This window comes from Lagenorhynchus albirostris, chromosome 8, assembly GCF_949774975.1.
Source record: "Lagenorhynchus albirostris chromosome 8, mLagAlb1.1, whole genome shotgun sequence".
In the NCBI taxonomy this organism is placed as follows: domain Eukaryota; kingdom Metazoa; phylum Chordata; class Mammalia; order Artiodactyla; family Delphinidae; genus Lagenorhynchus; species Lagenorhynchus albirostris.
The window spans coordinates 18257873-18275845 of record NC_083102.1 but is presented as its reverse complement, the minus strand read 5'-3'; the positions used below and the strand labels follow the sequence as shown (position 1 = coordinate 18275845).

Below are 17973 nucleotides of genomic sequence, written 5' to 3'. Positions count from 1 at the left end.
TTTTCATCATCTTATTTTTTGTTTTCTATTAGTTCCATTTTTTCTCTTTGGTCTTTCTTGCTCTCTTTTGAATTGATAGTAATTTTTTTTAATTCCTCCAATTAAAAATATCTGTAGGTTTACGTGATATGTAACAGCTCTTTGCCCCAGAATTGTCTATCCCAGAAACCTGTGCATTTCCAATTTAGCATTTATCACAAGCATTTTTAGCTTACTTAAAAATAACAATAAACATTCATTGAGCGAAAAAAAAGATGAATAGGGTCTGATGATCTAATGTATAACGTGGTGACTATAGTTGATAACACTTGTATAATTGAAATTTGCTAAGAGAATAGAACTTAAATGTTCTTTCTCTCTCTCTCTCTCTCTCACACACACACACACACACACACAAAGTATAAATATGTGAAATGATGGATATGTTAACTAACTCAATGAGCAGACTCCTTTCACAATGTATACATATACCAAACTGTCATGTTGTACAGTTTAAATATCTTACAATTGTGCTTGTCAATTATACCTCAATAAATCTGAAAAAATAATAAATAAAAATGTCTATTGAGAAAAAAGATAAGAGCAACTGAAACTTAAGTTTCATCATAAATCTACCTCTGTGAACATGACTTCGTGGCTCTGCACCATCTGGTTTCTTTATACTTCTCTGGCTTCATCCTTAGCTCTGCTCTTGGAGCGTCCACACACTGGCTTCCTCCGATGAATTTCAGTGTCTCTCATTGCAGGACCTTGGCTTATACTATTCCTCTGCCCAGAAACTTCTGTGTCTCACCATTCTTGGAACTGTTCCTTTCCTCCTTGTTTCTAACAGACACGTGAGTTGCTGCTTCCTCTCCCTCTTGGATACACTGATGTGGGACTATTACAGAGGGTGAAAAATGGTCACTGCCCCTCACTCATTCGTCTATAAAATAATTTTCTCTTAACTTGTATTTATTTTACACAAAGTAAAACTTATTATAAATACATATTCCTCAGACCAGATAAAAGAGAACTTCAGTTTCTTAAAAGTATAAAACCATGAAGCTGGAAAGTGCCTAATCAAAGCTCTTACTAAACCTCCTGGCGTTGATCAAAAATAGCCACAGATTCTCTGTAACTACTCTCAACAAGCAGTGGAGTTTGTGTTCCCACATCCTGAATCTGTGTTGGCCCCGTGACCTACTTTGACTGATAGAATGTGGCGGAATTAACACGGCAGATGTTCTAAGAATAGGTCCTAAAATGCTGCTGTCTTGTGAACAAGTGCAAGTTAGCCTCCTGGAGGATGACGGATGTGTGTGTGGGGGTCTCGGCCGTCATCGCTGGCAGCCCGCAGCCAAATGAAGCTGAACACGTGAGTGAGCCCAGCTGACACCACGTGGAGCAGAGACGGGATTGCTGACGGATTTCAGCCCAAGTTGCCAACCCACAATATCATGAGCAAATAAATGGCTGTTGTTATAACGAGCTCATATTTGACGAAGAAACAGCTGATACACCTTCCTAACCCCAGCTGTCCAATAAAGATCTCCTTTCTCACTGGCTCACAGTTTAAGTGGTTCTAGAAGAAATATTAGGAGGGATCACACACCTTTCTGTATTCTGTGAGTCACAAAGAATTTACTAATTCAATAATACTTGCATTGCCATGTCATCATTATGTGCTGGGACGGTAAGATGCCCCTACGTGGATTCACGAGATTTCACTAAAACCCAGTGGCCACAGTGGGTTTATGAGACATGCATATGTTACCTGATATTGAAGTAGATAATTTAACAAACATTAATGGAGTCTGAAGATTTTCCATTCATAGGTGCAAATATCATGCCAATTGACTCCAATGAGCTATGTCATAATCCACAGTCTAGAGGTTAATGTTCACTTCAAGAGTCAATCAAAGCCAACTCACAAACAAGTGAGAACACAAAGACAGAAGACCCCCCTACCTACAGGCTGAAATCTATGCTGTGCCGTGCCATGAGTCTCTGTCACGTCCTCTGTATTGCTGACTACCCAACTAGTCACAGCTGACTTAGATCACGATTTGGCCATCTCGCAACTAAGCCTGGAATCGCAACCTTCGGCACTGATGCACTGCTATTCCTCTCTCCTCTTCTAGACCCCATTTCACAGTGGAAACAATCACAAGGCAAGAAGAGTCCCTTCTCCCCTCCTTCCTTCCTTCCTCCCTCCCTCCCTTTCTCTCTCTCTCCTCTAGCTGAGATCCTTTTACACAAAAGAAGTCCACCTTTCCAACTTCCAGTTGTACTGACTTTGTTGCCTTACCATGAACAAATAGAAATTTCTATTGCACTTCTATGTGATCTAGGGCTCTGAAACTCAATTCAGGTCTGTTAGCAAAAACCTGACTGAACAGAAATGGGCCCTTTAGATCTTGTTTCTCCCCTGTTTTCATCAGTGAAATAGCATCCCCCAGACAGCAATAAAGAGGCCATATAGTTAGAAGCCCCATGGACTTGTCAGCAGGATGGAGTCGAAAAGGAATGCTGGGGCTGAGGGGAAAGCCTTCGCATTGTGGGAGCAAGCACACACTTTTCAGAGAAAATCACAGCGGGTGTTTTGATACCTTGGACAGGTGCGCTGGGTGTGTAAGAAGTAAATGCAAGGTTTCAGGAAAAAAAAATCATAAGAATAAAACCGAGCATACTATTTCCATATGACCCAGCAATTTTGCTCCTTGGTATTTGCCCAAATGAGCTGAAAACTTATGTCCACACAAAAACCTGCACATGAATGTTTACAGCAGCTTTATTCAGAATTGCCAAAACTTGGAAGCAACCAAGATGTCCTTCAATAGGTGAATGGGTAAGCAAACTGTGATATACCCATACGATGGATACTGGCAAAGAAAGAAATGAGCTATCAAGCCATGAAAAGACATGGGGGAAACTTAAATGAGTATTTCTAAGTGAAAGTAGCCAACCTGAAAAGGCTGCACACTGTATGATTCCTACCATATGACATTATGGAAGAGGTAAAACTATGGAGATAGTAAAGAGATCAGTGATTGTCAGGGGTTGGAGGGGAAAGGGGTAGGGATGAATGGGCAGAGCACAAATGAATTTTAGGGCAGTGAAAATACTTTGTATGGTATTTTAATGATGGATACGTGTCGTTATATATTTGTCAAAACCCATAGAACGTACAACGTAAAGAGTGAACCTTAATATAAACTATGGACTTTAGTTAATAATAATGTATGGATAATTTCTGTAAACCTAAAACTTCCCCCCAAAATGAACCCTATTAATGAAAAAAAAATGTCATAAGAAAAGGATGAGGCTGTCCCGTCTTGAAACGGGCTATGTGCAGGGCCCACATATCCATGAGGCCCAGCAGGCACAGGGTCTAGGGCCCATGATATTTTTTAGGGACCCACAAAGATGTTTTAATTTCTTTAAAACTCAGGAGGAAAACATGAATATAATAATACATATATTGGGCTGGGTTTTTCTGTAACATCTTCCCTTAAGATGTTACAGAAAAACCCGAACGAACTTTTCGGCCAGCCCAATATAACCATAAATCCAGGCTTTATACCACCTCAGTCATAAAATATACTTTAAAATATATGATGGGAGAAGGGGCTCATAAACGCACAAGTGTCCAGGGCCCACAAATGTTATACTAAGGGCCTTGCTGTGTGGGTGTGAAACATAATACCCAGTGAATTTGGGTGTGGGCCTGCTCTATGGCTGGGGCTCAGCTGGAAATGAGCTAAGACCTTCACACAGAGCTGGGATGTTAAGAAAAGGAGGGGCCTGGGGTTGTTCTTGAAGAAGCCTGGGCAAACAGCCTACTGGAAAAAAAGTAAAAAGCAAATTAGAAACTGCATGAGTGGGAGTGGAATGGGGCTGGTTGGGAAGCTACAGTATTTTCTGTGTAGGATAGGAAGCTGGGCTCAGAGGAACTAAGGCATTAAGTACCAATTACAAAGGAACCTCCAGGTGGGAGCTGGATTCCTGGAAGCAGAGACCAGCTGAGACAGAAGAGTCCTGTTCTCAGGGTGTGGGGATGCCAGAGGGAAAGACTCCTCTCTGGCTGGGTAGAGACTAAACAGGCCTGGAAAGCACTTCTGGTGGTTGTTTGTGTTTCACACATTCCTGGCAGAAAACCTGCGTGTGTTCTTTGTCCATCACAGATAAGATTGCTACGGCCTTGACTTAGACCCATCTCATGCCTCTCATTTTATGTGAGTAAATGAAGCCTATTTTATCAGCCCCAGAGATAAGCAATCCAACCAAAGAGTGCTTTCATGAGCGACAGAAGTTTATAAACGTTTTTATCTCCATTCTTTTGTTTGTTTGTTTTGCGGTAGCGCAGGCCTCTCACTGTTGTGGCCTCTCCCGTTGCGGAGCACAGGCTCTGGACGCACAGGCTCAGCGGCCATGGCTCACAGGCCCAGCCGCTCCGCGGCATGTGGGATCTTCCCGGACCAGGGCACGAACCCGTGTCCCCTGCATCGGCAGGCGGACTCTCAACCACTGCGCCACGAGGGAAGCCCTATCTCCATTCTTGTAGCAAACTTTCAAAATTAACAATGCCTGAGAGGAGTAGGTCTTACCCATAAATCCTCACTGAAGGCAATTAAAACCATCATTCCATTTAGTTGCTGCATTTTCATCAGTTTCAAAAGATCTTGGGTCGAGAAATACTACTGGGTCTGATCTGACTTCTTTGCAATATGATATAATACAGTGGTTCTCCAGCTTAGATGTGTGTAAGAATCACCTGGGGGGTTGTTAAAAAGGTAGATTCCCAACGACCACATCCCCCCTCCCCATTTTGGTTCAGTGGATGCAGGAATCTTCATTTTTAACAAGAATTTGAGTTGGTTTAGGTGCCAGTGACTGGTAGATCGTATTGTAAGAAATACAGTAAGTCCCCAACACACTAAGAAGTTCCATTCAGAGAGCGCGTTTGTAAGTCCAATTTGTTCGTAAGTCTAACTAAGTTAGCCTAGGCACCCAACTAACACAATCGGCTATACAGTACTGTACTGTACTAGGTTTATAATACTTTTCACCCAAATAATACACAAAAACAAACACAAAAAATAAAGAAAACATTGTTAATCTTCCAGTACAGTACCTTGAAAAGTACAGTAGTACAATATAACAGCTGGCATCCAGGGGCTGGCATCGAGTGAACAGGCAAGAAGAGTTACTGACTGGAGGAGGGAGAGGAGGTGGGAGATGGCAGAGCTGAAGGATCGTCAGCAATAGGAGACGGAGGGCAAGCTGCAATTTCACTCACGCCTGACGTGGATGGCACAGGCTCTGGTTCCTTGCTGGATTCAATTCTATCTACCCTCTTGAAAAAACGATCCAGTGATGTCTGGGTAGTAGCTGTTTTTTTCTCGCCACGGACAACACAGTAGCACCGCATTGCATTCTAAACAGCTGCTGCAACCTTCGTGTACTGTTCTATGTTCGGGTGCTGTGCCTCAGAAACTAACAGTGCCTCCTCAAATAAAGAAAATCCCCTTGCCATTTCCTGCGTTGGGAATCTCTTCGGTTCTTCAGTTACTTCTTTCTCTTGTCTCTCTTCATCCTTTCTCTGGGCCTCCAGTTCCATCAGGTCTTCATTAGTAAGCTCCACGTTTGCATCTTTGAAAGTTCACAGCTTGAAGGTTCGTATGTAGGGAACTTACTGTACCTTCATGGTGCTCAAGGTATAATCTCTAGCGGAGAGAAGGGTTTCTCCATTTTTTGGGCACCTTAGGATCCCCCAGGGAGCTTTTTACAATGCCAGTGTTTTACCCTCAGACTTAGCAATTCCAATCCCATGTAAATATCCACCAGAAATATTCACCAAAAGATATACACAAGACTGTTTAAAGCATCACTACTTCATAATATCCCCAAACTGGAAAAATCCTAATGCTTATCAATCGTGGAACAAGATGTCATAGAGTGGAATACGACACAACAATAGGAATAAACAAACTACAACTTCATCCAGCAACATGGGTGAATCTCACAAGCATACTTTTCAATGAAAGGGGCCAGACACACAAGAATGCACAACGTACGGTTCCATTGAAACATGTAAGTAAAGTTCAAAACGAGGCACAACTGCTCTGTGGTGTTAGAAGTTCAGAGAATGGTTGTCCTTGAGGGTCTGGGGAGGTGGCGTGAGGGGCTTCTGTGTCTGTAATGTTCAGTTGCTTGCTGTGGGTGTGGTTACGTGGGAGCATTCACTGTGTGAGATTCATCAGCCTATGCCCAGGTCCTGAGCACTCGTCTTGAAGGGTATGTTAAACTTCAACCAAATATCTATTAATACTTAAGGCTAAAAAAAAAGGCAGTGTCTGGGCTCTACCTGAGTCCAGTTAAATCTCAATGTCTTGGGTGAGTGTGGGCGCGTGTAGGTGGGAGGTCACAGGCGTCTGCAGTTAGAAGCTTCCAGGTGATGCTACTGTACAGCTAAGGTCGAGAAACACTGCTCTAGAAAAAGCCTAATCTGGGTCTATAGCAAAGATCTTTTACTTATTAATTGTGTGACTTTTAAGGTGACAAACTGTCCCCTCAGATAAACTGACTGACCTGAACGGTTTACCTAACCTCTCTGAGCCCCCTCCTCTATCATAGGAGGTTGATAATGGTGTCCACTCAGTAAAGTTACTTTGGATGTTAAATGGGAAAATTGCACAAAAGCACTCGGCATCATGCTGACCGCATCCCTCCTCTCCTTCTCTCCTTCTCCAGGGTGGTTCCTCTTCTATCTGATTTCTCCCTTGCCTGACAGACTTTCTCAGGGGATTGTCTACCATTTGGGCTGTCTTCCTCCTTGAGAAGAAAGGGTGTCTTTACCTGGATAAAGATGGAGTTTGCAGGCACAACGTGGTGAATGCACAGGGCGGAGCACCGTGTGGAGTATGTGGACTAAATGTGCATAACACAACACTGTTTATATAAACTCCAAACACAGGCACACTTCATACCAATAAGCATTATGAAAGCATTGACCAAATGTGTTAGCATGATGTCCTGCATGAGCACTATAAATAAAACAGGATAAATATGTAAATCCAACAGACAAATAGGACTTTGTATGAAAAAATGATGTTCATATTCCATGAGGTCAGTTCATGCACCTGACCCCCCAGGAACACACGAATGAGAAAACATAAACTGATATTTAGAAATGTGTATTTTTTATGGAAACAAAGACAAAAGCTCAGGAATCCAATACAGTTGGTTTCCTCCTACACTATTGGGAACCCCATGCCTGAGGACCCCTTCTCATGAGAACATGGTTTTCTGGGAAGCAGAAATGAAGCTTGAGAGCCTTCTCCTGTTCTGGCAATCTTTTCCCCAAATATGTTTTCTCTTATGCTCTCGATGACTCATTTTTCCTTAATTACAAAGTTGAATATGTGCTTGATCAGTTTGGACGTCTGGGTTGCTGGTCATGGATCATTGTAAGTCATCAACCTGCACAAACTATGAGAAAATAGATGTTTGTTGGTTTAAACCATTAGGTTTGGGGATAAGTTATCATGCAGCAGCAGATAACTAATACAGCAGAGAATGCCCTTCTCGTCATCTGCCGTCTGCCAGGAACCACCACTCCGTCCAATGAGTGTGTAAAGCCTGCACGCGTTGGCACCATTTCTGGGCATGTCAGCCACCTCCACTAGTTATCAGTGTCCCCGAGAATCCCCAGTGCCATCCCCCACCAGATGCTACAGTCTCTCTCCTTCTTTGGTATTTGTTTACAGGGGTAGCAATAAGTGGAATACAGGGGTTGGGGTGTGAGGGTAGCAGAATAGCACAAGAGTTAGTAGTGGAGCCTCTGGACTCTGAAGGCCCGTTTGCATCTTGGCTTTTCCAGTTGACCTTGTACCTCTTTAATTCTGTTTTCTCCTCGGTATAAAATGGGATTAATAATCTTATCTACCTTATAGCACGGTGACAATTGAATTGGAGAATGTGTGTGGCACTTAGCACAGCGCCTAACTATAAACAAACAAATAAATGGCTCTAGAGCCCAATAATCTGTATTCAAATCCCAGCTCCACCATTCACCTTGAACAAATTACTTAACATCTCGATGTGTCAGTTCCTCATCTATGAAATGGAGATAAGAAACGTATCTACCTCATGAGGCTACTGGAAGAGTAAATAAGCAAATGAGCAAATACATGTAATATTATGTAGCACAGGCCTGTTAACAGTAATAACAATAATAGCAAACCATAATCAGAATCACCTCTCTCCTCACCTGACAATGAAGGCTTTTTTTTGCTTGTTTGTTTTAAGCTAGGTAAGACTTGTGCCTGGGTCATTCTTCCTGTGAGATAAATTCTGAAGCAGATATTCCTCGGTTCGTCACGGAACTAAAACTTACTTTTTTTTTTTATAAATGAGTTTGAAATTAATTTTTGAGGGCATGAGCTAAAAAATGGGCTGCAAGCAACTGCTTCTGGATGATTATATCCACTTCTGAAAATTTTCTGTGTTACACCTCCAGCTTACACTGGCTTTCTCCTTTATGTCAAAGTCTTTACTTTGATTTCCTTGTATTTCAGCATTAAAATCTACTACATTTAGGATTCCTTCTCTGTAGGTATCAGCAGGGTTTAGGGGAGACTTGCAAAATCCCACAGAGTGGGAATGGTACCTGGTGTGGATCACCATCTATACACTGGCTTCCCCTGAGATGCGACTCATCTCTCTGGTGCTTAGGTGTGACCATCCATCCCTTTGTGCAGTCATCCAAGATGTCCTTATCTCCATCAAGCCCTAGCCATACAGCCCACTCTATAACCTCCATCCAGCTCCCCTGAATATAATGTGCAGGATGAACTTGTACACGTCACAACTTTCACAGTCTCAGCCTTGAGATGTTCAGGGGCTCACGCGCCCTTGGAAACCTTACCCTGTAACTTACACACTCAAGGCCTGTAAGGTAGCAACAAAATAATTAACAGAGACCCCCAAGCTTGTCTTGCAGAGTACCAGGGAAACCAGGTATGGAAACACTAACAGCCCCTGCCACTGAGCATCACACAGGCACACTGAGGGACTAGAATGATTGATCACGAACTTTGGACATCATATGCCGAAAATCTACCAAGCGTAACGTATGGAACTCTTCCGATATTGCACATGCCACTCATGAAGAGACATGAAGGACATTCACACCTGCACAGAGGACTCCTGAAACTTCCTCTTAACTTTCCACCAATCGTTTCCGAGCCCCCTCCCTGTCTTACTCCCTACTTCCACGATAAATACCCTACTCAAAAGCCCACTGGGGAGACAGAGCTGAGCTATGCCTTCTGTCTCCTCACTGGGCTGCCCTGCAATAAAGCCTTTCTCTTTCTGCAAAAGACCTTTGCCTCTTTTGGTCTTGCTATTACCCAGGGCAACAGCCCCACTTGCTCGGTTACACTTCCTTTCAGCCAACTTTGCCAGTGGACGTCAGTAACCCGGCTGTTCTCCCAATGGGACACCCTGAGACTACCTCAGGCCCACTCACCTGGACACCTTCTGTGGTCGTGGCGATCCAACAGCTTGGGGAACCAGGAGATTCCATCCTAGACTTGGTGTCTTCCCCACAGCCTCACCCCGGGAAACGAGGCACAGTTCTCCTCTACTTTATGATGTCCCAACTCAATAGGGTATCCACAGATGCCTGAAGATATTAACAATAATCACCTCTAAATGTGGGACTATGGATGGGTTTTATTTTCTTACTTAATCTATTCTTCATTCTCCACTGATTTTTTTTATATTTTACAAAGAACATAATATTAAAAAATGAAAGTTGTAAATAATTACTGAAACATCACAAACAGTAAGGTGTGTTATTCTATAAATGGTAATAAAAAAAAAACCTCTCAATTTTGAACCACATTTCACATGATAAACTAAAACAAATTTCCTTTGACCACATAATCCTGCTTCTGGAGAACAAGCCTAAAATTAATCAAAATGTGTCCAATGCTTTACTCACAATGCTATTCCTTGAAATATTATTTATAATAAAAACAAACTAGCAATAAACTAAATGTCTAAGAATAGGGAGAATGATTGAGTACTTTATAACCATAAAACAGAATTTTTTACAACAACTAAAAACAGTTGATGTAAACACAATTTTAAGAAGAGCATTTATGAATGTATAGAAAAGTGTATTTTGTGGTCCTAAGTTTAAAACTATATGTGTAACTGAGCAGGACCCTATGGGGCCTTCTTGGAACTGACCTCCCCGCAAGTCCTCTGCCTGTCCCTTGTCAGTAGAAGAACTTAGGCAAAGAATAAATTTAATCAGATAAGTGAGAAAATGCAGAAAGGAAAATAGTCAAGCAAGGAAAAATAATAGTAGTTTAACCATTTAACAAAGTCAAGGACCTTTAGTTCCTCCGCAAGGACTATAGATAATGTTCTGAGCCATGTCCTTCAAGCTCTATTCCAGATATTGAAACCCCCATCAAGTATAAGAAGTTAACTGTATGCTGCTCACAAGCATGGAGACCCCAGACCAGTTGGAACCAATAAGGTTGATGATGTTGACTCCCGATTTCCTCACCACCAACCTATCAGAAGAATGTCCACGACCTGATCACACATCCCACGAGCCTCAGCACGTAGCCCCTTCCTCTTTTCCCTGTATATATATGCACAGAAACAGCACTCTTGTAATGGTATCATGAGTGGTGAGAATATAGATGATTAATATTTCCTTGCTTATAATCTACATTTTCTAGTTTTACTATAATAAGCATATATCATTTGATTATCACAAAGCTTTTTTTCTTTAAGGAAGTGACAAGAATCACTAAATAAATATACGAAGAGTGTTAGCATCCTGTCCAGGTGGTTAACAGATAAACATATTCTTACACTTCTGTAATTTCCATGTTCTGAGGGAAAAAATTTGCAACTGTTGAGCGATTAGATAGGAACAAATTAAAATACATGCACCTTTTATATTTTCCATTTATTAAACTAGCAAAAGAAAAGAAAAATGGATAAAATCTCTAAGTGTCACTCTCATAAAATAATCCATGCATTTTGAATCAGGGAGAACTGGACACAAGGTTGCAATATTTGAAGTTCATTCACGTGAATCAATATTACAAAAGGCTGAAAGGGCTTTCCTGTTCTTTCCAGGGTTGGAAATGTCTGCCCACCCCCAGCCTCTAGCTCCTCCCTCTGCAGCCAGAGTCAGCACCATTAAGCGGGGCAGAAGACAACGAATCTGCTCACTCACGACTGTTTTGCACTCACCGTGGCCACCTTTGTGGAGCTCAGTACTAAGGCCAACTTGGGCCTGGGCACCTGGAAGGTATGTATGCAAGGATTTGGACACCTACTTCCCTCGAGGGGCTTTGGACATTTTCTCCTGTCAGTAGGGAAAGCTCAGAGGCAAGGGTTTGGAGAGGTAAATGTTGGGCCCTGGAGGCAGGACCGAGGTTGCTTTGCTTTCTCAGGGCTGATTCAGGCTGCAAAGCTCCAAGACCGGCTTTTTCCAGCAGTGGTGAGAGCTTTGCTAGCAAGTATCAAGTTTTAAGCAGTTTGGGGACTCAAAAACACACTTGCTTTCCTGGGCACTTTCTCTCTCAGCAGCCGTTCCCTCTCAACTCCCCCTGGCTCTGGGACACTTAGAGGGCCCTGGGTCGGCTGCTGTGGCCTGGGGGGTTGGGAGGAGGGGCTGGGAGGGCTCAGGAGGCTGCCCAGGCAGCATCAGCGGTCCCTGGGAGAGTGTTGAGAATCAGAAGCTGAGACCCCACCCCAGGCTACTGAGTTGGAACCTGCTCTTTAACGATCTCCAGAGCACAGTAGAGTCTGAGAAGGCTGTGACCACAGGGAGGGTGGTCCCAGAGAGAGAGGCGCCTGGGCTGGGAGTCGGGGAGCTCGGGCTCCCCAGGTGTTGCTAGAGTGAGCTGGCAGAACCCAGAAAGGCACTCCGAGGGCTCAGGGAAGCAGACTGCGGAGCCACTCTTAGGATAGGCTTAAAATGTCTTCCCATCACTTTCTAACTGCCTTCGCTCTCACTTCCGTCCGTGATGGCGCCATCCTAACTGGTTCCAGTTCTCTACTTACCTTCTTCCCTCTTGTCTCTCTGTTGAGTCTTTCTCCTCTGACTCCGTCCTTCTCTGCACCTGGTTTTCTCCTCTCCTCTCCTGGGTTAGAAGGTAGGCTCCCTCCTCGTCCCAGGACTGCGTCATTCTCAGGAAGCTCTCTCGGATAATCTGGGCGAGCAAGATTAATTCCAGCTTGATTCATCCCAGCTTCTCTTGCTTGAACAGGGCTGCTTTTCTCCAAATCAGAGCTTTGACTTTGACACAGATGTGACAAATAATTACTTCCACATCTCCAGTGAATCTGCTCACCTCGTCTAAATTTACCCAAAAAGGGGACTTCCCTGGTGACGCAGTGGTTAAGAACCCGCCTGCCAATGCAGGGGGAATGGGTTTGAGCCCTGGTCCCACATGCCACAGAGTAATTAAGCCCGTGCGCCACAACTACTGAGCCTGCGCTCTAGAGCCCGTGAGCCACAACTACGGAAGCCCGCGCGCCTAGAGCCCGTAAATCACCACGGTGAGAAGCCCACGCACCGCAATCAAGAGTAGCTTCAGCTCGCGGCAACTAGAGAAAGCCGGCGCACAGCGAGGAAGACCCAACACGGCCAAAAATAGAAGAATAAATAAATAAATTTATTTTAAAACCCCCACTAATCTCAAAAAATATAAAGCTAGATAAACTGGGAGATTGGGATTGACATATATACACTAATATGTATAAAATGGATAACTAATAAGAAACTGCTGTATAAAAAAATAAAATTGGAAAAAAAAAGAATATAGCACTCAAAGCAGTATTGTATAAAGATATAATCAATGTGATGCCAAGTATTTGATACTAAGTATTCATCAAAGATACCATATACTTTTGGTCTTTATTTTTGTACAATAATTACTTTTTAAAAGACAAAAGTTGGATTACTAGGTTCAACTATGCTTCGTCAATATTGCTTCTTCTAGCCCTACAAAGCAATACTGGATCTACTCTAATAAATGATTTTTCATTGGAATAAATAAAAAGTTTACCCAAAAAATTATGTTCAGAATTTCAGAATTAGATGTAAGGATTATGAAGTGAAACATTTTCAAGGTGTAGGGATGATGTAATTTTTAAGGCTTATGTGTTTACCAGTGAAGGTCAAGTAGGGTGTAGTGATTGGGAGGGGCATCCAGGGATGCTTCTTTCTTTTATTTTTATGTATTAATCTGGCTGCTTTGGGTCTTAGTTGGGGCGTGCAGGTCGTGGTGCGTGGGCTCTTGGTTCTGGAGCGTGGGCTCTAGAGTGCTTGGGCTTACCTGCCCCACAGCATGTGGGATCTTAATTCCCCAACCAGGGACGGAACTCACATCCCCTGCATTGGTAGGTGGATTCTTAACCACTGGACCACCAGGGAAGTGCCCAGGGATGCTTCTGAATGCGTTTATCATTTCATGATGAAAGAAGAGGTTTGAAAAAGATTTTGTGAAAGATCAGTATGAAGTGTTTTTCAGTTTGCCTTTGCTAGATTAGACAGAATGTGGTATTTTTAATGCCCTTCCTCCCTCCCTTCCTTCCTCCCCTCCCTCCTTTCTCTTTCTTTCTTTTCTTCCTTCCTTCCTTTCTTTCTTTTTCTTCCTTCCTTTCTCTCTTTCTTCCTCTCTTCCTCTCTTTCTTTCTTGCCTTGCGGGGGTCGGGGGGAGGAATAAACCCCATTCTTACAAGGATTTCTATTTCTCCTTTTTCTGAAACAACAGCTATATAATGCCTTGCATCCATTGACTCTTAGGTGTGTGCCCAGTGCTGTGCTGCAAACTTGACATTCATTGTGGCCCTTAACACAGTGACCTCATGAGGCAGGTGCTATTGTTATTATTCCCATTTTGTAGACTAGGTTTAGAGAAGTTAAGTAATCTGCTCAGGCCACACACCTAGTATGCGATGAGCCTGGATTTATGCAGTAATGACCGTTTTCTCTCTCTGAAGATTCCTTTGAGTTACTTCAAAATCCAGTCTTCAGCCTGGTCATTAGAAAGAGGTTGCAGTCTCTTCCACACACCTGGAGACAGCTCCCGGCTGGAGGGTGAACCTGGATTAGAAGGGAGTGGGCTTGAGCTAGGATACGACATGAGGCTATAATCATAAAGTTAATTCACTTTCCTTCCTTCTCTTTTGAAAAGTTTTCCAAAGCACGTTTTCTTCCCAGGTGTCCCCTGGAAAAGGGGACCCCAGGTAAACCTTGGTTTGGAGAAGCTGGGCTGTATAGGAGAGCCTGTTGAAGGTGGTCTGGGGATAAGAGTCTATGATGGTCTTTTCTTTTTCCTTCCAGTCTACCCCAGGCAAAGTCAGAGAGGCTGTGAAAGTGGCCACTGACATAGGATGTCGCCACTTGGACTGTGCTTATGCCTACGAGAATGAGCATGAGGTGGGGGGAAGCCATCCAAGAGAAGATCTGAGAGAAGGTTGTGAAGCAGGAGGTGGGAGGACTGCACTTCAAGGCAGGCAGAGTATTGGATTTGGTCAGCACCCGGAACTCTGCCAGCCTTTGCTCTAAGTACTCTGGTCATTTCCCCCGCTGCCTTTATAACGTCCCTGGATACAAACATCCACACTCTAGCTCAGTATTGGTGTGCAGAGACGCTCCTCCTACCTTACCCATCTCGACTGGGTTTTCCCTTTGTGGGGATGGCTCCATTGAGCCATGGCAGTGCCCTTAGCATCCCCGTTCCCCATCAGTGGGCTCCATCTGCCCCGTGGCAGTTAAAAGCTAAGGCTGCAGTCAGAAATGGATCCTGAGGCTCCACCTTTTTTTTTTTTTTTTTGCGGTGCGTGGGCCTCTCACTGTTGTGGCCTCTGCCGTTGCGGAGAACAGGCTCTGGATGTGCAGCCTCAGTGGCCATGGCTCACGGGCCCAGCCGCTCCGCGGTATGTGGGATCTTCCCAGACTGGGGCACGAACCCGTGTCCCCTGCATCGGCAGGTGGACTCTCTACCACTGTGCCACCAGGGAAGCCCTAAAGCTCCACGTTTCAGCACTGTGGTCTCAATGGTTGTGGCCCAGATGTTCTCAGCCAGCAGGTATTTTGGAAAATGGTGGGAGCGTTTTTTATTGTCATATATGAATTTCATTTTAGTTCAGTCTAGTAAAAGGCAAGTTACAAAATGTTATTGAAAAGGCTTTCCTCCTGCTTTCCTCTCTCTCCGTGGGCTGAATGGAAAATTCCTCTTCACGCTTTGGTTAATCCTTACGACAGTGGATCCTGTACCAGGTACTCCTGTCCCAGAGAGGACTAAGCCAAGCCAGGATCCCTGGGGTCCCTCTAGCACTGCCCAAAGGTGTCCCTTTCTATGACAGGCCATGGAGGAACTGGTGGACAAGGGGCTGGTGAAAAACATTGGGATCTCCAACTTCAACCACTTCCAGATCGAAAGGCTCTTGAACAAACCCAGACTGAAATACAAACCAGTGCTTACCAGGTAAATTCTGTTTAGTAAAGGGTAAGGGTCCTGCGCTATTACTTCTTAAACATTTGGAGGCAAGTTCAGTGCTTTGCACTGAGTCTCATTTGAAGGTCAGTCATCAGGTACTTCGTTGGTCATGTGAGACGGCTCTTGGAGTCTGGTTTAGCCAGGCTAGCAGTGGGCAGTGTTTGGCTTCTGCTTGACAGTCTTTTATTGTGTGTAGAACTCCCTATGAGCAGCTCAAAAAGCAGGTGCACTTTCCTAGTGATGAGGATTGTTCCCCTTTACAGATTGAGTGTCACCTATACCTCAGGCAGGAGAAACTGATCCAGTACTGCCAGTCTAAGGGCATCACTGTCATGGCTTACAGCCCTCTGGGCTCTCCAGATAGACCTGGGCGAGGCATTTGATCTTTCTCTTGACATTCTTTAAGAAAAGCCATCAGATGGCTAGTGGGAAGCTGTTGCTTAGCACAGGGAGATCAGCTCAATGTTTTGTGATGACCTAGAGGGGTGGGATAGGGAGGGTGGGAGGGAGGCTCAAGAGGGAGGGGATATAGGGATATATGTATACATATAGCTGATTCACTTTGTTGTACAGCAGAAACTAACACAACACTATACACCAATAAAGAGTATAAAATTATACTCCAATAAAGATTTTGGAAAAAATAATACTCCAAAAAATTATACTCCAATAAAGATATATATTTTTTAAAAAGCCATCAGAAAGAAAAATACATGTAATGCAATGTGCCTGGCATACTCAAACAGTGGGGAAAATATGGTAACTTTACAAAAAACAGCAACATGCCTGACCCTCTGGAATTACTCCAGTTCAGCCACCCAGCACTGGATCAACCTTTGCAAAATTACTGACACTTCAAAGCCCATGGGTAAGACATGAAGCTTTCAAATCCTGCTGCCTTGTCTCCCACATGGAGAAGACTGATGATCAGCCTTGGGACCATCGCTGGAGTAATATTTATTTACATATGGTAGCCATGGTGATTATTCACACCAGCCATCTTTCTCCCTCTAGGGCCAAGGGTCCTTAATCTAGGACTCGTCCCTACTGGAGGATCCCAAGATTAAGGAGATTGCTGCAAAGCACAAAAAATCCATAGCCCAGGTACAAGGTATATAGTTTCTTTTCCGTCCAGCAGATCAGTCTTGTGTTTTATTCCTTGTGCTGTCTTCATTTAACTCCTTGAAGGCGAAAAAAACAGGAAAGGAAGCCCACTGAGGCCCTTCCTTGAAAGCCTGTTTGTTTGGAACTCCAGGAAATCCCATGGTTATCACTGAAACAAGGATGGCATCTAACGGCTTCTGTTGAGTCCTGTTGTCCAGGAAGAAGAGCATGGCTATACAGCCAAAAGATCTGGGTTTAGATCCCAGTTCCACTACTTATCAGCCTCATGACCCCAAACACTGTCCCAAGCCACTTTCCTTATTTTTAAAAAAGGAAGGTTATGAGGGCCTCCCTGGTGGTGCAGTGGTTGAGAGTCCACTTGCCGATGCAGGGGACACAGGTTTGTACCCCGGTCTGGGAAGATCCCACATGCCGCAGAGCGGCTGGGCCCGTGAGCCATGGCCGCTGAGCCTGCGCGTCTGGAGCCTGTGCTCCGCAACGGGAGAGGCCACAACAGTGAGAGGCCCGCGTACCGCAAAATAATAATAATAATAATAAATAAATAAAATAAAAAAGGAAGGTTATGGAGTTGTTGTGAGGATTAAGGGAGATACTGGCAGAGGACTGACAAGCTTCTGATAGTTATATAAAGTGCTCAGTCAATACTAGCTGTTGTACTAAAGATACAGTGAGTGGCAGAGATGTTTTATTTTTCTGAAAAAAAGTAGAGGGAGCAGTCCTTGTAGATAAGTGGAAACACCACGTCCCCTTCTGCACGGGTTTTGGTCCGGTTCCATATCCGGAGGAACGTGGTCGTAATTCCCAAGTCTGTGATGCCAGCACGCATCGCTGAGAACTTTCAGGTAAGGTTCCAGCTGGTTGGCCCTGGTTTTCTCAGTGGAGGAGGCGACGGGAGAGATTCCCTCACCAGGCCTCTCATGCTGTCCCTGAGTTTTCTGTGGGCTTTTCCCCCTTCCCAGCACCTTGCAATCTCTCAGGCCAGGGAGCTGACCTCAGAGCTGAGATGAATGACTAAGGATGGGCTGGGGGAGCAGCCAGTGAGGTCCTGTCAGGTCTGAGCACAGCTGTACCTCTGATCTGATCACGGGGACTCTGCTATCTTGAGGATATGAAGATTTAAAAGGATAAAGAATAATAATAACCAACATGCATGGAGAATTTACCCCGTGCCAGCACTATTCGGAATGCTTTTTGTATGTGTTACTCACTGAATCCTGCAAGCACCCCTTGGAGGTAGATACTCTTACTCACATTTTACGGAAGATGAAATGCAGGAATGGGGAGGCCAAGGAACTTGCTCAAGGCCACCCAGGTTGTA

At 44.1% G+C, this 17973-nt stretch overlaps 1 pseudogene; it reads left to right on the top strand.

Annotated features, from left to right (window-relative positions):
- Positions 1-1288: 1288 nt before the first annotated feature.
- On the top strand, positions 1289-17662 carry LOC132524972 (aldo-keto reductase family 1 member B1-like; annotated as a pseudogene).
- Positions 17663-17973: the final 311 nt, after the last annotated feature.